Below are 23,497 nucleotides of genomic sequence, written 5' to 3' on the forward strand. Positions count from 1 at the left end.
AGTTTCTAAAGAAAAATCTTTTGATTTTCCAAGAAAAAATCTTTTTTTACAAAAAAAATCTTCTGGATCTCCACAGTAAAATATCCTAATTATCCAAAGTAAAAACTTTATGGCTTTCTAATGAAAAAATCTTCTGATTTTCGAAACGAAAAACATCTAATTTTTCACAGGAAAACCTTCTGATTTTCCGAAGAGAAATCTTCTGATTCTCCAAAGGAAATCCTTTAGATTTTCTATTGGAAAATTTTCTGATTTTTCAATAAAAAGTTTACCGATTTTCCAAAGAAAACTCCCCTGATTTTCCAAAGCAAAATCTACCGATTTACTGAAAAAAAAACACCTGACACTTTAAAGAAAAGTTTCCTGATTTTTCAAAAGAAATTCTTCATAATCTTCAAAGCTAAATCTTCTGATTCTAGAAAGGAAAATCATCTGATTATCTAAAGGAAAATCTACAGATTTTTCAAAGATAAAACTTATGAATTTCCAAAGCAAAATTCCTATGATCTTCCAAAGAAAAATCTTTAGCTTTTCCCTAAACATTTTTCTATTTTACGGACTGAAAATTCGTTTTTACTGAAGAAAAATCTTCTGCATTTTGAATGAAAATAAAAGAAAAGAAAATCCCCTTATTTTCCACAGCAAAATAAAATTGATTTCTAAAATATTTTTTTTTTAAATGAAAATCTTCTTATTCTCATAAAAAATCTTTCGATTCTCTTGCGACTTTTCAATAGAAAATCCTCTGATTAGAAAAAAGGAAACCTTCTTCTTTTCCAAAGTAAAATTTTCTGGTTTTCAAAATCATCTGATTCTCAAAATACTCATATTTTCCAAATCTTCTGGTTTTCCAAAGGAAAATCTACTGATTTTCCGACAGTAAATCCTCTGATTTTCCAAATGAGAATCTTCTCATTCTCAAAAAGAAAATATTTTAATTCTCCAAGCGTATTTCTTTAATTTTTTTAAATGATTTTTAATTCTAAATAAAAATCCTTTTATTCTTCAAAGGAAAACCTTTTAATTCTCCAAAGGAAAATCAGAACATTCCAGAGAAAAATCTTCTGATTTTCAAAAGAAAAATCTCCCGATTTTCCAAAATTAATCTCCTGAATTTCCAAAGAAAAATCTTCTTATTTTCTAAAGAAAACTCTTCTGATTTCCTAAGAGAAAATCTTCCGCTTTTTAAATCGAAAATCTTCTGATTTTTCAACTGCAAATCCTCTGATTCTCCAAAGGTAAATCTTTTGACTTTCGAAGGATTTTTCTTCTTCAAAAGTCAAAAGATGGAAAAAACATCTTTTTTCCGATTTCCACAAAAAAATCTTCTGTTTCTGAAAGTAAAAACTTTCTGACTTTCCAATGAAAAATCTTTTGGCTTTCCAAAAGGAAATCTTCTGACTTTCAAAAGGAAAGTTTTCTGATTCTCCAAAGGAAAGTATCTCGATTTTCAAAATCTTCTGATATTCAAAATCATCTGATTTAGAATTTACTGTTTTCCCGACTCCTAAATCTCCCGACTCTTTGAAGGAAAATCTTCAAAGTTAAATATTTTGATTCTAAAAAGGAAAACCCTCTGACATTTCAAAGAAACATCGTATGATCTCCCAAAGAAAAATCTTCTGCTTTTCCGAAGAAATATCTTTGAATTTTCCGAAGAAAAATCAGATTTTCGAAAGATTCTCCAAATAAAAATTTTTGCATTCTTATAAGGAAAATCTTCGAATTCTCCAAAGAAAACCCTTTGGATTCTCCAAAGGAAAATCTTCCGATTCTCCAAAGGAAAAGCTTATGATTCTCTCAAGAAAAATCTGCAGATTTTCAAAAAATGATGTTCTAATGAATTTTTTTCTGATTATAAAAAAATATTTCCCAAAAAAAACTGCTGATCTGCCGAAGAAAAATCTACTGATTCTTCAAAGGAAAATCTCCAGAAGATAACATTCTGTTTCTTTAAAGGAAAATTTTCTGATTTCCAAAAGGAGAATTTTCCGATTTTTCATCTTTTAATTCTCTCAGAAAAATCTTCCGATTCTGCAAAGCAAAATCTCCTGATTTTATTATTATTATTATTATTATTATTATTTATTATAATTCATCCGACAATTGTCTACATGAATAAACTTGAAACAATTAAGAAATATGTTGACTCTAAGGGAATTCTCCGAAGGAAAATCTTTTGATTAGGCATGGAAAATTTTCTTATTATCCAAAGAAAAGTCTTTTGATTTTCCAAGAAAAATCTTTTTATTCTACAGAAGAAAATCTTATTATTCTCCAAGGGAAAATCTCCTGATTTTCCAAACAAAAATCCAACGATTTAAAAAAAAAATCAAAAAAAATAATCTGCCTTTCCAGAGGAAAATCTTCTGATTTTTCAAAGAAGAATTTGCTGATTTACCAAAAGAAAATATTTTGATTCCGCAAGGTAAAATGTTCCGATTCTTCAAAAGAAAATTTTATAATTCTCCCAATCAGAAGTGCCTAAGGAAAAATCTACTGATTTTCCTAAGGAAAATTTCTGGTTTTCCAAACGACAATCTTTTGATTTATCTAACAAAGGAAAATCTTGTGATTTATCAAGAAAAAAATCTTCTAATGAACTATCACAACATTTCCCTACGAATTTTCTTCTTTTTTTTGGCAATATTTCAACAGGAATTTTTATTATAGAATTCATGAGAAATTCTTTTCGTTTTTTCAAACTTATGCTTAATAACTAACTTCAGCAAGAACATATTAGATTTTATTTCAGCAACCATGCACTACGGCAAACTTTATGATTCCACGATCTACTCATGGTTCTAATCTGGGGCTTCGTGGCCGTGCGGTTAGCGACATTAATCGTCTAAACGCATGCGCTGTGGAGTGTGAGTTCGATTCCCGCTCCTGTAAGGAAACAACTTTTCGTAAAGCGAAAAGTTCTACACTGGTCCACTGGGTGTTATGTATATGTCCTGTCCGTGTTCTCATGCTAGATGTTAAGTGTTCAGTCTGTGTGACCTCGTGTCGAAGACGGTGATTCTGTCTTTTTTTATTCTAAATAAATTTGCAACGACTTTCTGAGAAAATGCATGTTCCATATTCAAAATCATTATTCCTACACAATTTGAATCAATTCTTTTTTTTTTCTAAAATTGCAGTTATTTGAAGTTTGATTTGTTTTCAGGACTCCTGAAAAATGGGTCAAGGTGTAATAAATTATAGATCAGCAGCGTGACACATTTCGAACTGTGGCGTATTTCTACATTTTTGATTAAAAAAAACAAGTGTAAATGGGACAAAGATTAAAACGTGGTTACATATTTATAATCGGCAACACTGCACAATACTAACAACAATCAAATCACTCAAAATATGAAAGTTTCACCTGTTGATCTCGCTCTCTCAAAAGTTCACTGCGATCTATTTCCACTCACAGATCGCACTCACAACAACACATTCGAGTGACACAGAAACGAACGTCCACTCAACTACGTGACTGGCGACAAATTCAATCAACTTGTTTTGGCGCCAGAATGGATTTCTCGTGAAGAAAGTAGGAACACTGAACGGCTGAAATTCGATAGCAAACAATAAACTCACTATTTATCGTGGCATGAGGAAATTATCTGTTCCGACATTTTTGTAATTTTCCCCGTTTCGATGGTACATAGACAGGTCCAGAACATTTCAAACTTGTGAAGCTTATACACCGGACCGGAGTTATGGCCTTCCGCAAAATAACAACTATTCTTACAATATCTAATAAAATCCTTCAATATAAGTAGATATCGTGTTTTTAAGCATTATTTAGAACATCATTTAAAATATGGAAAATGGTTCACCATTTTGTTTCGCTCTGGCTCAGAAACTTGACTGACTTTCAACTTAATGTTCTTAATAACTTCCACAGTTACTAATTAGAAGCAATCGGTATCTGCCACTCCATGAATTCGGTTCTTTTTCGTAAGACTGAACCGAGAATCGAATATCTTATCTCCGGATTGCAAAACAATACGCCTTATAGCCCACACGCCTTTCTTGAGACCAACGCTAGAACTGCTAATATTTTGAATTTAATATCAATTGATTTGAATTCCATCCACAAACTTTCTTTGTATTTCAATGCAAAAACAAATTTGTATCAACTTTTTAAATCTTTCTCTTTGGCTTTATTCAAAGGAAAGGATCAAGTTTACCCAACGAGTGAGTGGTCTAATTTTAGCCATCCTCCTCAATGCATATCGGGAAATTATTTTCTTTTTCATCTTTGCAAATCTGTTGACCGGCCTTTACACAACGGAACAGCACAATGTGAATATTACATACACGCTGCTAGAGACTTACGATGTCAACCAGTATCAACCGCCCCCACCATGTAATAGGGTTGGGAAGGGAAAATTTACGTGTCTTTTGGTTTGAGGTCAGTGCTGAAAATGGTCGTAAAATTGGCGCGTCAAATGATGAAATGAGCCGAAATACGATTTTCGCGCCACATGATCGTGACACTGGTGCTCAAGTGAAGGCTGAATTATGGCGGTTTTTATTTGCAGCGGGTGGGCAACTGATCGTTAAAAATAAAATATGGAAAATGGAGACACGCGCAGTAACATTTTCGGAAAGTGCATACTTCCAGTAGCAGCAGGACAGCAGCTCAGAAAAAAAGCAAACCATCGGAATGGTTTATTTTTATTAGAATCCAGCTGTTATTTTAATGCTGGTAATCTCAATTTTACGGCTCTTAACAATAATAATGTTCAATTTGATTGTATATTTTGTTTAGTTTTTAGAGTAATGAAAGATTTGTAAAAATATAAAAATATATTTCTACCCACAAATTTTTGACTGTAAAACCTAAATTGCTGATCTTTTGATTAACTAAACCCCTTTGTTTCCATCGCGCAGCATGATCGTCTGTTCAAGAAATGTTTCTATCAGAAGAATCTTTGAACTTAAATTCAAATGAATCCAGAGGATTTTTTATGAATTCTACCACCTGATGATGGACCAACCGCCTGTTCTGGGCTGTACCAAATTATTAACAAACAAAAGTGCGTCACCTGTTCATAAAATGAACCAAGCAAATACCGTCCCGGAACTCAGCCTCCTCGCCGCCGGTGTTGGGAAAACTTCCGAGAGCGGTTTTCCACCCAGAAAAATTTCCATCTCGTGAGCGCTTCTTCCTGAGTGTCACACTCGCCGTGTGGTCACTCCGACCAATGCGGCCACGCAATCCATCCCGTACCAAGCAGCTGTGGAGGATCGAGTAATTTTAGAAACGTCCGCCCCGATCTCGGTTAGTCGTTGTTCATAGTTTCTGGTGGTAAGATCGCGCGCAAACGAACCTTCCCGTGTACCGAACCAAGTGACCGTGTGTGCCGTTTGTGGAAGAGAGGTGTGTAAGTGGCGGGAACGGGAAAAGAGGGGGTGATTTTTTTTCAGTGAGTGATTTTTCTCGAGAAAATTTGCAGAAATTTACAGTTTTTCCTACTGATAGTGATTTGTGCCATTATTTGGAGAGAGCCTTGCTAACAACAGTGACATGAAATTTAGTCTATTGGTGGTTGATGAGACTAAAAGTGCCTCCTGACAAAAACTGGGACGACAGATCTATTTGTCGCAAGTGTCGCTTTTTTCGAGAAAGGCCAGAAAAACGCAAGAGTGTTATATAATCAACCAGCCAGTGGAATTTATCTGTGCAAAGAGCGTACTAAGACACAGAGAAAATTTATCATTTTGTTCGTTCATCGCAGATTTCCTCCGCAAGTCCCACGTTTTCTACTTGTCAACTTTAACAGGATCAAGTTCGAATATTGCAAAGTGTTATTTCGAGTTCATTACAGGATCATCCTTAAGAGGTTTGCAGGCGAACTATTCAAATTCCAGAATGCTAATATGAACACATACATTGACTGTTTGAAAATCTTTCAACTCCTACGTGGAATACGCCGGATGCAAAATCCTCAGAACCAATAAATCTCCCATACACCAACATAAACACAAACCTAATCCAGCAAACTCACCCACCCACGATACAATTTCCATAACCGCCCTCAATCTCCGCGCAGAGGAAAATAGCCGAAGCGTTTCGCACAAGTTTCCGTACAAACTCACGATCATGATCATCATCCATTCGGCTCATAAACGTCAGTGATTTTATATTTATATAACAGTCTTTCTCGTCAGGCTATCGAGGTCCGCCTGTTTTTGCGAAGTAAACGTTTTTTTTTTGTAAAATTGGTTCAAATCCGCCCAGAATTCTCTCATCGCGTTCAAGGACACAACTCGGGTCGGCAGCGGTTTCGATCATGGAAGATCGATTTCACAAAACTGCAGCGATGACCGCTTGTTTATCCCAAACAAACAACATTCGACGCATGTCGGGATTGTTTACACCTGAATTCCCCCATTGAGCGCAGTCACCTTTCGTTGCTCGACCCGCTCGCTAGCATCCACCACAGAAACAGGTGGGATCAAAAGTCACGCAAGCACGAAATGCGACACACCGGCGCGACGGTGATGCACTTGATTTGATATTTTCCAAGTTCATGGATCTGGTCCAAAAATGTGATCCCAATTTCACACCGCCTACCATGCCATTCATCCGTAAAAAAAAGTCGCAGGAAAAAAGTAGGTGAGTGAATGAGCGGCAAATGAGTTGCCTCGTAAATCGTACGCCTACTTCACCCGATCTGCGCCTATTTCTTTGCTGCATAGGGAAGAATAATTTGATGAGCATTTCATTGTGATTCCTGGAAAATTTCTGAAAGGTTTATTACGTATAGTAAAAATGTTAGAATAAATCCCATTCGCTCAGAACGTTCCTCTTTTTGAACATTTTTGAACATTATAAAAACGCATTGGAAAGTTGAAAAAGAATACGTAAACCAAAAAAGGTAAACAATAATTTGAATAGCAATTGCCATAACATAATGACTTATAAGACAAGTTTGTCGAAGTCGAGTCAAATACGCGACAAAAAAGTGGTGGAATTAAATGGGATAGTACAAACTCCTCTTATGACAAATGAATACATTCCACTAAAAGCTTTCAACAATTTCCTAATACTAATTCTTAGATCAAATTAAGAATTTGTTAGACTATTTTCCTCACGCCCTTTGCATATACTTTGATGTCTGAAATGTTTCAGATAAACTACAAGTTCATTTCAAAAATGAATATTCAAACAACAAGCGTCGTATGTTGTTAACTACATTTTGTAAATGCGTGTGCACAGTAGATTGAATTTCAGTAAGTCGCGACCGCGAGAAAATATACAATTCAAATTTTGTATATGCTTGAAAACTTGTGAATTTTTAATAGGGGTTTCTGAGAAACTGTCAAAACGGATCACTGAAATATTTGTGGTTAAACTTTCGAAAGTTTAACAGTTCAATATTTTTTTAGTTTTTTTCCTAATACACATAATAGTTATAATACCTTTCTCGTAATGCGCCAAGGCAACAACAACTTTTTTGGTTCGATACACCATTCAATGATCGTTTAGTAAACTGATTTTTGTATTATTTTGGATTCCAACAATGGTTGCTATCACTTTCGGTCAGACATGAAATTTTAAAATTACAAATCAAATTATAAAAAATCGAATTTAAAAATCTAGGGGAAAAAATCGAATAAAATCACTCAGTGACAGTGAGCACTTTTTTGCTTTTTATCCACAACTCTATCCCCAGTTGATATTATGTCGACATTTGTATGCCAATAGACGAATAACATTACTGTCAAACCTCCATGAGTCGATGTTCTATATTATTCAGCAAAGCAAATTATTCCATACTGAAAAATATGTTCTGGGTTACTGTGATGGTCCCTGCAAAGAGCTATCCAAATACTTTCTATTCAACATCTCGATATTTCCATGAGTCGATTGTCCCTTCAATTAGAGGTGTGCGCCGGTCCGATATTCGTCGGCGGCGGTGTTTGTCAGAATTTTGGTCGGCGGCAGCGGCGTGAATCGGCGTGGCGATCAATTCGCTGAACAATCAGGTGCACTTCTATTTTGACGTCGTCTGACAATTGTTTGCCGTCTAGAATGCGTCGCAGTTATCGAACGACATTCGCTAACTGAAGAGAAAACATGTTGCAGTTATCTAACGACTAGTGTATTGTCCATAAGAAATTCCATTGGCCAAACTGGTAATTTGGCTGAAAAAGACGTTTTCCCTAACAGGTTGTTTGGCCGAATAGGTCGTCGGCCCATAAATGCTGTTTGGCCGAAATGGTCGATTGACAGAATGGATCATTTGTCCGAAAACATCGTTTAGGCCAAATGTCAATAACCGAACGGGTAATTTAATCCATAATAAATCCATAATAATTGGAATACATTTTTAGGCCAAATGACAATGTTTACCAAACGGCATTTTTGGTCATATGATCTATATTCGGTCAAATGACCTTTTCATCCGAACAGCATATTCAGCCAAATGACCTGTTAGATTAAACAACTTTGTAAACTTTGTCCGGCCAAATTTTCCTCCTGGCTGTACATTGCTTTCGGCCAAACTACATTTTCGGTCAAACCAGTTTTGCCCTGATAATAGTTTCCGTTAAACGTTTAGTTTTGCGAAATGTTACCTGGTTGTATATCTTTTGGCCTAAAGGCCAGTATCGACTTAAAAATAGAGAGGCCACGGAATCTTGTTCAATGGTCAATTGACAAAAAGACCATTTCGCCAAACAAACGGCTATTTTTGACCATTTTACCCGCTCAGTACGAGAAATAAAAAATTTCTGAAGAAATAAAAAAAGCCTCAAAAATTCCGAGCATTTTCCCGATGTTTTAAAGTTGGCTATGCCAAACAAGCCGTTTAGTGATAAACCTCTCCCTGCCAAAAAATCAGTCTAGTAAAGGATAAAAAAAAACTAACCGTTTTAATTAATCTAGATGGGGGAAGTCAACGTTAAAAAATCTCTTTTACCAGGCACAATTTTCTGTGTGAATTTCAAAGATTACTCAACAGAAACTTGAAAGGAACTTTCCGTGGATATTCCGAATATTTTCTTGTAGAAATTTGGAACAACTTCCTGTGAAAACTCTGAAAGGATTCTCATGTAAATCTCATACAATTTTCCTTGGTAAATCCAAAGAGCTCCTCTTGGTATTTGGAATTTGTTCTCGAAACTTGAAAGTAGTTCCCGTGGAAAATCTGAAAATAATTTTCAAATGAATAGTCTGGAAAAACTGGAAATCTTTCATAAAAATTTTGAGGCGAAATTCAAAAGATTCTCCCGTCATTGTCTTGAAAATATCCAAAACTAGTCAAACACTCTTTTCCGGGAGAATGGGACTACCCACAAAAGGAGTAAAATTTGATGCATAAAAAGAATAAGTTTTACACACTTTTCCTGTTTTTATGTATAAATGTTAATCATTTGTGAATATAAGATAAGTCATAATTGTGCATAATATTTATTCCTTTTTGTCCCATTCTCCCACGAAAGAGCGTACTTTGAAGTCATAATTGAATACTTTATAGTCAAAAGAACATACTTCAAAGTCTTTTGTGTGTAAACTTTTTTAGCAGTGTAGTGGATGGCAGCGTAGCCCTCTAGATCGATTTCAGTTCGAGCTTGATGGTTTTCTTCAGAACTCATAGAAACGTATTATTTTTACATTTGTTCAACTTTCCCAGCGAAAAGTTCTATCTTTTCATTTATATAAACACAGCTGATCCCAAGACGAATCGATTAGTGAGGAAATCCTGCAAATCGGTCCATTCGTTCATGTGTTATACTGCCTTAAAGGAAATGTAAATTAAATTTTATATATAGAGAAGATGATCAACTCAGCCAAACGACACTTTCAACCGTATGTCCATTTCGGCCAAATGGCCCTTTCGACCAAACGACTATTTCGACCGAAGGACATATTCACGATTTTTTCAGCCAAAGGAATTGGTCGACCATATGACATTCTGGGCCAACTAACTTTACGTTAGATATCCTAGCAAAGTCTGAAAACATAATGAGATCATATAGAAAACATATTTTGATTTTGACATCAAATTGATTCATAATTTGTTTTCAAATAAATCATCATGGTTGATTACATATTTTGATCACATTTTGCTGTAAATTACTAAATTGAATGATATGACATCAAGAAGCGTACTTATTTTGATATTGGAAAACAATATCAAAATTAGTTTTCGATTTGCTCTCATCGGCAGCAGGAATAGTTTTTGATTGGATGTCACAGTAAGATATCTCTGCTATTACGTTTTGTTATTTTAACCGTTGAAACGACCAAAAAGATATCAAATCCAGTACACATAATCGATGATTTCACAACATTAAAACAAGTTATCGATTTGCTCTAAAGATTTGCTCGGATAGGTTTCTACCAAATAGTCTTTTCGGTTAAACGACATATTCGGCAAAACAACTTTCAGTCTTGTGGCTTTCTGCCGAACGACTCTTTTCTGTTCAAAAATTCAATTTAAATTAGATTTTATTTTGAATTTCAACGGGAACTCTTCGCAATTTTCACGCTTAGTATTTACGGAGAGCTTTTCAACATTTAACAAGATATTGTATGGAATTTTCATGGAATCTTCACGAAAAATTTTCTGGAGTTTCAACGTGATGTTGTAAAGATCTATCAAAAAATGATGCGGAAATTGCACTAAATCTTTGGAGTTTCCACTAAAATTTTGAATCGGCGTGGAAAATTATAGATCAGCGGCGTGACAAATTTTAAACGGCGGCGCGCCGATGCAAAAATGTCGGCGGCGGCGCACACCTCTACCTTCAATACCTGGTACTGCCCCACGAACTCCCTTGTAATTGGTGCTAGTCGACGGCATAAAATTTGGGAGAGTACCTTGTAGGCGGCGTTCAGCAATGTGATTGCGCGGTAGTTGCTACAATCCAGTTTATCGCCCTTTTTGTAGATGCGACACACGACATCTTCAATCCACTTTTGCGGCAAAACTTTTCCTCCCAAATCTTGGTTATGACCCAGTGCAGTGCTCTAGCCAGTACCTCGCCACGGTGTTTAAATAGCTCTCCTGGTAGTTCGTCAACCCCAGGGGCTTTGTTGATCTTCAGTCGGCCAATCTTCTCCTAGATTTCCTGGAGATCCGGAACCGGTAAAATTATGTCCTGTGAGCATACTCCCAGGTTCATCACCATACCGTTCTTCGTAGTGCTGCCGCCACTTTTGGATCACCCCTCGCTTGTTCTTAAGAAAGTTCCCGTTTATGTCCTTACACATATCATGCTGTGGCACGTGGCCCTTACGTGAACAGTTCAACTTCTCATAAAACTTTCGTGTGTTATTAACGCGGTATAGATGCTCTTTGCTATAGTTGCTATAGTTGTCTCTTCACGGTCTCGATTAATGTACAAAAACATATATTATAAAAACTTTTGCATTTTTTTAATAGGCCATACTGTAAGAAGATTATGAAAACAATCACATACGAAAGGTCTAAAATAGCACTTTAGGTAGTTATTTTTCATTTGTTTCATTAATATACATTTACTGAATTCATAAACATCGCTGCCAAACTTCAGAAGGCAATGACCGTACAGTCCAAATTTCAATAACATACAATGGGACCAAATGTCCGATCGAATGCAACTTTTTTGTAGTTTTTATTAAAAAGACATCAAGCTAGAGACTGGCTTCCCAACAAACAACGACAAGCTACAAATAAGCATCTAAGTCGAATTATTGTTTATTTGTAATCTTCATAGCTGAATAAAATGGATGCTGAATAATTCGCTAGACAGATTTCATGTCAGCATTTGATCCAACGAATATTCGACTTGGCCTATTATTTGTATTTGTTTACCACCTTCATTTGAGGTCGAATTAACGTTTTAGTTTTATCACATTTCAGCACAATGTGCTGAACTAATGATTTTCAAAATTCTCTGTTCGACTATGATGTGATGCTTCAAAAGGGTGGTCGGATTGAGTTTGAAGAGTAGATTAATAAGCAAGAATTAGACAACCTTCTTAACCGTTGTCCTTCTTAACCATTGGATTTCACCTTTACCGGATCTATCGCACAGTGGGAGAAAATATGATAATAGTTTATGCTTTTTCCGTTTGAAAGAAAATCGTGATGGCTTGAATTGATGATATTTGAATAGGAAAATAATAATTTATTTTCAAGACATTGTTGGATTCATTGTCAAGAACACTCAGGCTTTTTATATTCGTGGGGCAATGCATAATTGTTTCTTGATACTTAATTTATTCCTGAGCTAGGATAAAGCTGTTGGAGATTAAAACGAACAAAATTGCTGGTGCAATGAAGAAAATTCATGCAGTTGTTGTAAAGTAGAAAAGGAAACGAACACAAACAAATTCATTAAAAAAAATCGACCATATTGCATGTCTGTTACAGATTTCCTATGTACTAGTTGTTTTTTATATGTAAATAAATGTCGATATGTTTTTATTTACTCGCTGCATGTGTGGTATTGATGGCAGAATAATATTGCAACCGGTTATTCAGAGTACCCGAGAAAGGTCGAACATAAATTCATTAAATTTTCATAAACCCCATCATTGGAGACGAATTTTATTTTATCGTTTTGACATTATTTTCTTATATTTTTTCCCAGTGTTGAATGGTCATGACTGGCTGAACAATGGTTGAAATAAAAATCTTGTACAGTTATTAACAAACTGTAGTTTGACAGATTGACTTGTTGATTAAGAGTCCAATAATGATTCGTATTCAGCCATACGATTATTTATGTTTTGCATTGAGTAAGCCATAACTTACAAATCAAGGATGGCGATGATGGCAACGTTACCGGCGGATGATCAAATGTCAGCAGTTCGAGACCCGATTTATGTAAATTTTAAAATGATTATATGAAAATAGCAATTGCAATACGTTCAATGGAGATCTTGATCATGTTACTTCTCAATGCGTTATTATTTTCGAAGAATTTACATGTAGCTGAATTAAGGCTAAGTAAAATGCTTATTAAAGGTTTAACGAATCAGGTAATAAAGTTGTTTTTCAAAATGAGATGTTGTAGCTGTATAACTTCTCCAAAATTGTGTGAACAAAGCCTGAACAGAAGTTGTGATAAAACCCCCACCAAGCCCTTGTCAGTCGCCTGAGGTGCAGCCTAAACGGTGGCGTTTTGGGGTGCGCGTCTCACCGACACGGGCTGCCCGATGACGACTGACAAATTGTTCTTCTCGGAGGCATACCTCCAACGTACCCGGATAAGCGGCAACCGAACAATGCAACGAGCAATTGGATACACGATACGGACAAAAGGACACAATGGACTCACGATGAGATGGACCCGGCAATGATAACAACAACGAATGTCTAAAAATAGATTCTGTGTGGATTCTGTACAGCAGAATACCACAGTAGATGACGGCACAGTAGCGGTTAAGAAACACAGAGTGCCTACCAAATAAAGAAATGAATAAAAAAAAAAAAGTTGTGATAAAAAATAATACAGACATAATTCAACACAGTGCTGAACTGAATCATCACACTGATGTTAGTTAAACTAGTGAATGTTTGTTGGGTTGTCTTTGATTGCAATTTGTTGCACGTAAATCGGTCTATGCTTAGTTGCAGAAAGTGTGTATGTATATAATGGCTAGACATGCCTAAATAAACAAAAAAAGACAAAAACTTTAATATTCCAATCAAATATGTCAAAATAATTTTAAAAAACAGCCTAAAAATGTCCTCAAGATGAATTAGTTGATAACTACAGCGATATTGAACTATTTGTCAATAAAACAAGGGTGCATAACCGAACCAATAAAGGTCCCCACAACCAAGTTTCGCAGCCTTTTTGGAAAGTGATGAAACAAATTTTAGCTTAGCTTAGCTTTATTAACTGTACCCATCGTAGTTGCCAGTCGTGATTGGCCGAGAAACAACAAATAATGCACAGCTGACCAATTGAATAGTTTTCTCGGGACTAGAAAGCTATTCTCACTGTACATGCTTCGGAGTTTCTTTAATTCAAGACCAATAACGATGCCGGCCACGTCCTCACAGTCAATTTGGATAAGGGGAGGAAAATTAGTTCGACACCTCTGCATCTCCATGAGCGCACTGGAAAGGGATAGTATGTTAGTTAGGAAGGAAATATATTGGAAATCGCCTTGTTAAGCGACTAATTATTTCATTTGAACGACGCCATATTCATGATGATACAAAAACGGAAAATCAACACATGTCTTAGGTATTTTCCCGAAGACTAATTCCATATCCTAACTACTTCGTGTTAGTAGTCACGAAGTAGTTAGGATATCGAATTAGTCACAAAACACGCACTGCACAACGCTTGCTCGATAGCTACTCCGAAAAAACACGCATTGAACTGATTAACTATTTCTTTTCTTTAATTCTATAAATTTCTCTATATTTCTTTTAACTTTCGTGCACACACATACGAATATATACCATTTAGTCGAATGGCATTTGGTCGCAAGGACACTACGTCGAGGTCGAATAGACGTTTAGTCGAAGGGACATTTAGTCGAAAATGAATTTTTAATCCTCTTGAGAAGTAGGACATTTGGTCGAAAGGACACTACGTCGAATGGAAATTTGGTCGAATCGAAATCAGATTTTAGAATAAAGAATCTTCGTACATTTGCAAATACAGCAAATTTTCGAATTAATAAAATCTTGGTACATTTAGTCTAATGTTTTTCCATCAAATGAATATTTAAAGAAAAAAAGAACTTTTAGTCAAAAATAAATGATTTATTGTGGTGTTTCTGAAAGAACGATGGGTTTATAAAAAGAATAGATAATACGAAAACGGTGAATGTTCCGAGAGCATGACATGACGTCGAATAGACATTAGGTCATATGGTCAAAATTAAAATTTCGGCCAATAATTAATGAATTATGGTTGGAAAACAATTTTATACTGAACTAATTATTTTATAAATATTGAGTTTTCTTTCACTCAATATTTATACAATAATTAGTTCAGTATAAAATTGTTTTCCAACCATAATCAATGTATCAATGTAAAGAATAAGAAAACCTTACGTCCTTTCGACGAAATGTCATTCGACTGAATATCGAAGCCAAAGCCGACTACGATGAAGTATTGACAAAATAACATTGATATCATTGGTTTTTGAGCATGTGCTGAAAAATAGAATACAGGGTATTTCACCTAATATTTTGCTATTTCTGTAGGTTTTCATTTTTTCTATAATCCACCAATGTATCTGATGGATTATTTATTCAATTTTAACCAAAAATCTATTGACGAATTATCCATTTGAATAATTACCTATTACCGACTAAATGTCCATTCGACTAAATGTCCCTTCTATCAAATGTCCTTTCGACTAAATGTCATTTGACTAAACGCTATTCGACAAAATTTCATTCCCATATACATACAGACAAGTATTTTCTCATTTTGTCGAGTTGAGTAGGATTGGTATATGGGTCTACAGAACTTCAATAAAAAAGCTTAATATTGGAGTAAATTATGATCCTTCCGACACAAATTTTTGTATGATACCAAATTATTGTAGTGTTAGACGAAGTAAGAAGCCAAGTAGAGAATTGGAAAAAGCGAAGTTGAAATCAAACAAAATCGTTCAACCAAGTATTACGCTCAACGCATATAGTTTTATTACAGGCGTGAATCATCATAAAGCAAACATCACCCTTTGAAACTGTTTTCCAAACTGTTTCATATTATTTGGATACAAAAAATAGCACAACTTTGAAATGTATTAAGAGTACCAATAATGTGCACATAATACACCCCGATCACGGCCATTAAATATTCAATTCAAATGTGAACAGATGACTAGCGCTAGCAAACAAAAACAAATTAATTTCACTATCGACGGTGCACACGAAGTTAGTCGATATCATCTATCACCAGCACAGTTCAAGCACACAAAATTTCTATAATTTCCCTTCCCTCCCGAGGCTGACGAATCACGTTAAACTTGGGCCGATTCCAGTTCGTAGGAATACAAATTTTTGTTTTCCTACCATCGTTCACACATTCAACATGACGCGACGCGACGAAGAGAGTGATCTGAGAAAAGCATCACCTTGATGATGTCGGGAATTTTTCACACCTTCCAACAGACGACGACACCAACGACCATCCGCCTCCATGTTGACTGTAGGTAGGCGCTTGGCGTGGCCATGGTAGACGTGAAACGTTGTTAGTAGGTGGGTAGGTGTCACACTTGACCGTCAATCTCCCACGCTGCGATACCATGCGGCACAGAAATAAATCTGAAGATACATGGTACCGAGTAGGCTCATAGTTGAAAGATGAACTATGACCCACATTCTACAATATTAAACCACAATTTTTGGCATATACGTGCATGGTATGTTTTTGAAGTGGTGAAAAAAAATGCTCAAAATATTTAAATCATGCGACTTTGATTGAAGATCTTGCTTAGTCGATGCTTGCACGATCTCTGAGAGTTTTCGAGAATGTTGTATTCAATTTCATAATACTGACATCACGAACCATTACGCAGTACTGTCATAAAACTGTCAAATTAACTTTCGCTAACGGTATATTGATGCTGAAAAATCCCGGCTAATTCTCAGCCACCAAACCGTTTCCTCATCCATATGCTGTTGTCGGTCAGCGGCATCGCTAATTTTCTAAACCATAACCGCTACCACAGGCTAAAACCAACATGAATTCATGCTACCCGGCTTCAATCCCGACAATATTGAACCACTACTACAAGCGCCAAGACCGCGGGCACACGAACGCGGAAAATTTCAGCTTCATTATCGACGGATAAAGTCTAATTTTAGTATGTTTGCATTCAACCAAACGCTTCAAAGAATATCGACAGGCACGATGGTAATGGCGTTGATGGTTGTCGGCTTGTCCTAAATTAGCAGTGTGAAATATTTTGTACGAAAACTCATTAGAAGCAGCGATATTTGACAAATAATTAATACTTTCTGAAATTGAGTTTATTGATGCAAAGTGAAACGTTTCTGGAAACACATAGCCAAAAGTGTTGTGAAAAATGAACATTCAAAGTTCAACAACAGTTTTACAACTGTTTCATACTGTCATTTAAATCTATTTAGATTATAATGCCTAAAATTGTGTAGGAAAATAAATTTGAAATTACTAAACGTCAAATTCACAACAATCGCAATTACAATGAACTTGAACAAGAAGCAACAATAAAAAAGATTGACAATTTAAAAGGGACAGAATGAACGAAAGAAAAAACAGGATTTAAAATATCATGCAAAAAGTGTGAATGCCAATAAAAATATATATTTTCTTTAAAAAAGTTCCGAACTCTCTTCAAATCATAGCAATTCATGAAAACAAGCTTATCAAACATGCAGACAAGTGCGAAAAAAAAGAATCGTATAGGCAGCCCCACCGAGAGTGAGAAAATGCTTCGTTCTCGATTCTCATTGGGGAGCATATTTTTACCACGGTTCACGGTTAAAATAATACTCAAAACTATCAACACATACTGAAGTTTAGGTAATAATGCCAAGCAAATCTTTGTTTGACTTCCTGTGTGTCCGACTAGCAACTTGGTAAGCGACGGATTAACAGACTGAAAATGTACTCATTTTTTTCTTGCTTTTTGGAATTTAGGAAGTAAAATGAATTGTGCGATAATAAATGTGTTATATAGGGTTATTAACTTGATTTTGACTCCCACATATTTTGGACCCTCCTGGGAATATTTTCATAATTTCTGAACTAAAATCAATGCCACTGCAAATAGCGTCACTGACTAAATAAGATTGTTCTACATTTGTTAGACTAAGTACTGTATCGAAAATAAGTTGTAACATTTAAACTGTTACTACTGAAACTAATAAAAGTATTTATTTGAGAATAGATCCATTCGAAGTATTAATCTGCCAAGATTCAAATCAAGACTTGTTTATTTGTTAAAAAATGATTATTTCGGGACTGATTTGCGATTTGGGCGTAACTTATTTCCGTAGAACGCAAGCGTTTTCCTCCAAAACTAGCTCTATCATGAAACGCTAAAAAGTAAATTTGTTTTACTATTAATCTTCTCGCATTAGATTAGTAACTATTACCGTGTGAAAATCGTCTAAATTATCGAAAAAAAATCTCCAGCTAGACACATGTAGCGCTCCTAGCGGACAGCAGCAGAACATGCATTTACAAGTTCAAACCACGGTACATTTTAGTTCAAACCATGATCCGTTTTTACCTTGTATAAATGTTACTATTTTAACTATTTAAAACCGTTTCTCAATTCAAGACAAAATTTTCAAAACGACTTATCTGCTTTTGTAAACAAAGATTCAAACGACGATTTGACGAATCTGATAGAATTCCCACGCAAACCAACACCATCAATAGGTAGGTGAAGGTTTCCGCTACCTGTTGATGGTGTTGGTTTGCGTGGGCGAGCTATCAGATTCGTGAAATCGTCGTTTGAATCTTCGTTTACAAAAGCAGATAAGTCGTTTTATAATTTTTGTCTTGAATTGTACGATGACGTCAATCGATTACAGATAAAAATGGCTATCGTTTAATATATTGATCTCACTCCTGTGTCATGAAATGCAAGCTTTTTTAAATTGTTTCACTGGTGGGGGAAAGTTAGCGCAAATTCCGGACGTTTTTGAATCGCTCAATTTGAATACTTAAACAATATGTACGAAAGCTTAAATGAACTCTATCACTTCCAGTATACCTAAATATGTCATTCATACTGTTTTAGGTTCATTTCCTGCCAATGAGATGATAATTTCATCTGATTTCAAAATGGTTCAAACTATGTTACGCTTTTCACTAGTTCAAGCCATGATTGGATGCCTTAAAACCTCGGGATGACCCGAATTGGGAACCAAAAAACTGGACCAATCGAGTTCTGATTTGGCGAAAAAGGCTAAATGTTGGAATAATGCAGTTTTTGTGAAATATTTTGTTTTGTCGTAAAGATAAACAACAAAACTTGAAATATGTTGTCAAACTTTTTCTTGCTTGTTTCAATTTATTCATTTTTTGGAAACATATGTGTTTATAACTTACTAGCCGAATCTGCCCGATCCTAGGAAAGGATGTGACAATTCAATTGAGACTGCCTTGTTGTTTTTTAGACGGTTGATCTAACGAGGTGGTCGCCAGTGCAGCCAAATTAGTTTGGTACAAAATCTTGAAAATATCATGTATCAAAACTTGATGTTTTTCTTTCCGTTCCATCCATTATTTATGTAAGAGAAGCGAAAGACTAACAGAAAGAAGGTTTTCGCTCATTAAAACAGAGTTTTAGTTCTAAAATGATGAATTATAATGCCTGAAATCAACAGTTTTAAATCTATACAACCCTTGAGAATAATTTATATGGCGTTTGCAGTTCAATATAAATTAATTTTATGCCCAAAAACTCGAACTCAAACATTCACGTGTATTTCTTAATATCAGTTTTACAAACCAGCAACACGGCCAAACTAACAACATTCTGCCCTACGAAAAACGCGTCGCCGCCAATCGAAGTAATCGATTGTCATTTCCAACCAATCAGCAACCGGTACGATTATGACAGAAAATTATTATAATTATTACTACTTGACGCATCCTATCCTATGCCCGATCTTGCTCATGTTCTTTTTATTTCGGCCTAAATGTCAATCATTTAGTTGATTGCAGCATCGCCCTCTAGATCGACTTTAGTTTGAGCCTGATGGTTTTCTTCAGAACTCATGAATGCGTATAGAATATACAAGCCGTATCGATTAGTGAGGGAATCTTCCTAATCGATCCATCCGTTCGTGAGTTATATTGCCTCAAAGTAAATGTGAACTCATTTTTATTTATAGAGATTTTCGATTCAGTCCTTTGTTTCATATGCTTAAATAGCGATATTTAAAAAGAATTTTCCAAAAATAATTTTTTTTTAATAAATAAAAACATTCGTTGCGCCTGCATCGATGAACATCTCAGAACTTACACAATAAATTCACGTCGTAATTGTGAATTTGAAACGAAGGAAGGTTCTCATTTATGCTAGCCAATTCGACTTTGAACGAAAAGATTAAGGATGTCCATATTGTGTACAATTGGGGTCCAAAATATGTTTCAATGTCTAGAATAAAAAATATTTGCATTTAAAAAAGTTGCCTTTTTAAGATGAAACTGTCTAGAATCCAAATAATTTTCGACTCGCATTTTCTGAGGCACCAACAATGGATGCTTTGAAACGTAGCGCATTGCAAGCAACGAATAACTGTCATCTTTTTATTTTAACTTTGCAGCCAGCACAGAAAAAAAATGACAGCTGATCGTTGCTTCATTGTCGAAAGTGTTTTTCTTGAAAACGCGAGGTGGAGTAAAATTGGATCCCGAAAAGCTTGTCCTTAAGCGAATAATCAACAACTGAAACCCATTTCGAATTTCTGTTTCATAAATAAGGCTTCTATGAAATGGTGTGGTTCCGCTTGTATCAAACGTATCATTTGATATAGATAAGCAGATATCACTGCTAGAGGTCCAAAATCGGACAATTACTCTAATCATGAGTCTCAAAACCCGTTTAGAAAAACTGCATAATTACCAAATCCTATGTAAAAAAATTGCGCGAAAAATCACCGCTTTCAAACCGGTCACAGCATTATAGCACACTACCATGGGCTGGACGCTTAATGGAATGATTCAATGTAGACCCATATCATAAGTAGCTGAAATAACGGAAAACACATTGCTTTTCCTAAGAGTATTATTGAGGTTTCCAATCACTGACTGCCTTGTCTAGTCGTCTGATAAGAATGATTGCTGAGCCAAATTTGATGGTCGAAAAATACGTTTGAGCGTTTCAATGTTTAGCTTAAAAGGGGAAGCCTACTCATGATACTCAACAATTTGTAAGTAAGAGTCTAAGATTCTCACACAAGTCGTTTTGCGCGAAAAACGATCATTCAATTCTTATAACTGTTGCTAAGGAAGCGAAAAATTGAAACATCTTGTGTATGACTTCGTACGTTAATTCTTCATCAATAATTTGGTTTCTGACCTGAATGACAAATGTTCGGTTAAAAGGTCAAAAATTAAATAAATAAATAATTTGGTTTTCATGCCATGTGTGCAAAGCAGGAGAACAAATAAAACTATGCAGCTTGATTCATTGATATATTTTTGGTAAAAAATAAGTTTTATGAATCAATTCACATGAAATTGTGCGTAGTTTGCACTTGTGTGAGATCACTTGGAGGAACGACAGTTGTGTCCGGTTAACCATAAGCGTTAATAATTAAGTGTGTGTTTACTACGGTTTACAGGATTCTTTTCCAATAAAACCAAGTATACTTATCGGTAAGTATAAGAAAATGTTTCCTAATTGAGATGATGTGCAATAGATCTGATCAAATTTTAAAAAGTGTGATGAAATCGACCGGTCAACTGGTATTCACAATTCTTATGCCAAGATACACTTCTGGTGGAAATTTCAGCTCATTTGGTTGAAATTGAATTAGTGTTTTTGGCATGATGTTGCCCTTAAAAAATCATAACTCTGAGTGGGATGAACGAAATTCATCGAGCTGTCATAAGACGAGTTTAATAGCATTCCATTTTATTTCACCTCGATGTAATCTTTACATATAGGTATTTCGACCTCAACTGTAAGGCCATGTTCAGTGTACGAAACACTGAAGGTCGAAATACGTATTTGTAAAAATTACAACGTGGTGGAATTCAATGGAATACTACTAAACTCATCTTATGACAGGTGAAGACATTTCACTGAAAGAGCTTCATAATTTTTGTAAAATCCATTGTAGCAACAACTAAATTAAAGCTATGCCTATTAGAATGGGGCGCAGTTGTATGGAAAAACGCAAACTTCGTCCGATCAAGTGAGATCAAGGTTTTTCTGAATCGTTTTGGGGCCCCAATCAACTGTGTGTGTGTGCTTCATCCTCTATCCCTCACCCAGCTGGGGGTGTTGATCAAGTAGTACTACGAATAATTTGATCAGATCTCATGCTCCGTAATGGTGCCCTTTTTGTTACGAAGACTAGTACTGCAAAAAGGATTCGCTTCTGAAGTAAGATAGATTTCTTCAGAAAGCGTAGGGAATAGGATGCACTAGTTATTCATAACAGGCACAGCAAAACTTTACAAGGACGCCCTTATTCACACTAACTACTCAGGGAGTAGAAGAAGAGAAGAGCCACCGTTGCTAACTAAAGCGTGAACCGGATACCTGGGATTCCCACAATATCCGCGGCAATAGCAGCAAACGATGCCCTGTGCGTATTTAGTGTTCAGTTTCATAAATTTATATATTGGTGAACCAATTAGATAAGGAAAAGTAGAGAACTGGAACGTGCTCACCAATCTAGTTCCAGAGTTTTGCATTCATGATCCTCCTTTGCCTCCATTTAAAACGTGGTCGCAAAGTCCAACGGTTAGTCTTTGTCCTTACTGGTTTGCTGGTTTGGCGGCTGTAAAAGTGGAAGTTCCGGTTGCTGTTACTGTCATGGCTGCTTGGTTTTAGCCGTGTTCACGATTGAGTCAAAATCTTTGAATATTTGAAAATAGGAAGCGTTCAAATATTGAAAATCAGAATTCTTGAATCCTGAAAAGATTAAATGAAAAGAAGACGGCAGTATCAAACATTACAATATGAGTGCTTTGTTTGAAAATCAATATATTCTATGGTTTTCTTCATTATCGCCGGGTGATTATGATTAAGTTGAACTAATTAATCTAAACTTTAAATCTAACCATTTTTGGAAAGATGCAATGGAAATAGAAATAATGGTAGAACATTTAAATTATTCTTATTGAAGTCTTTATAAAGTAAATAGAAAGCTAATGATGTTTCAAATCCTTCAATTTTTTTTATAGAATAGGAGCCAAAAAATTAGACATTTTTGAATTAAATTTTACAGAAAATATTCCAAAATAGTCTAATTGGAACTATCACATTTTTGAGAATTATCGTTACGTATTTAAAAATGGTTAAATTCAACTACAAAAAAAAAGTAACCGGAAAAAGCTCACCGAACTATATTTGAAAAACGATTGCATTCCCATGTCTGAACAGCAAGAATGGGTTGATTATTGAAAAACAAATGGTAATCTATATCTTCTCGTCGCACATCATTACGAATTTCGGAGGTGCTCAAATGCTTCTCTGAATTATAACTTAGCATGATGATTGTAATTTGTCAAGATGAGGTTTTTTTTTTAATTCCTCATACCTAATATGATGATAAACATTTCGAAACGTTTATACGGTGGTGTTGGAAGAGATTCATCTTCCAAAGAAAATTGAGAATAATCATTAACTAGAAAATAAAGTAAAAATATGTATACGAATATGGGTATTCAACACTAGATAGGTAGGTATGTATTAAAAGAAGAAATGGATAACTGTAAATTATACTTATAAAAAAGAAAAAAGCAGCAGCAAAAAACACCAGGAAGCGGATTTGGTGAATTGCTAAACATAATATTTTCAGACGCTTCACTACATTTTTTTAAGTGGACGAAGGGTTGAAATTGG

The 23,497-nt window shown here is 35.3% G+C and overlaps 2 protein-coding genes across 7 annotated transcripts in view; one reads left to right on the forward strand and one right to left on the reverse strand.

Moving 5' to 3' along the window:
- LOC134218394 (obscurin) overlaps nucleotides 1-23,497 on the forward strand; it is a 189,780-nt gene that overhangs the window by 113,532 nt on the left and 52,751 nt on the right. The window contains exon 1 of one of the 6 annotated variants that reach the window (XM_062697335.1): nucleotides 5,228-5,377. The exons of the other annotated variants lie outside the window; for them this stretch is intronic. The gene's annotated coding sequence lies outside the window, so the exon portion shown is untranslated. Of the gene's footprint in view, nucleotides 1-5,227; nucleotides 5,378-23,497 lie in introns of those variants that run through there. 6 annotated transcript variants of the gene reach the window in all.
- LOC134218395 (protein hobbit) overlaps nucleotides 1-23,497 on the reverse strand; it is a 153,723-nt gene that overhangs the window by 52,941 nt on the left and 77,285 nt on the right. The window lies entirely within an intron of this gene.

The sequence above is a fragment of the Armigeres subalbatus genome, chromosome 2 (genome assembly GCF_024139115.2).
Source record: "Armigeres subalbatus isolate Guangzhou_Male chromosome 2, GZ_Asu_2, whole genome shotgun sequence".
In the NCBI taxonomy this organism is placed as follows: Eukaryota; Metazoa; Arthropoda; class Insecta; order Diptera; family Culicidae; genus Armigeres; species Armigeres subalbatus.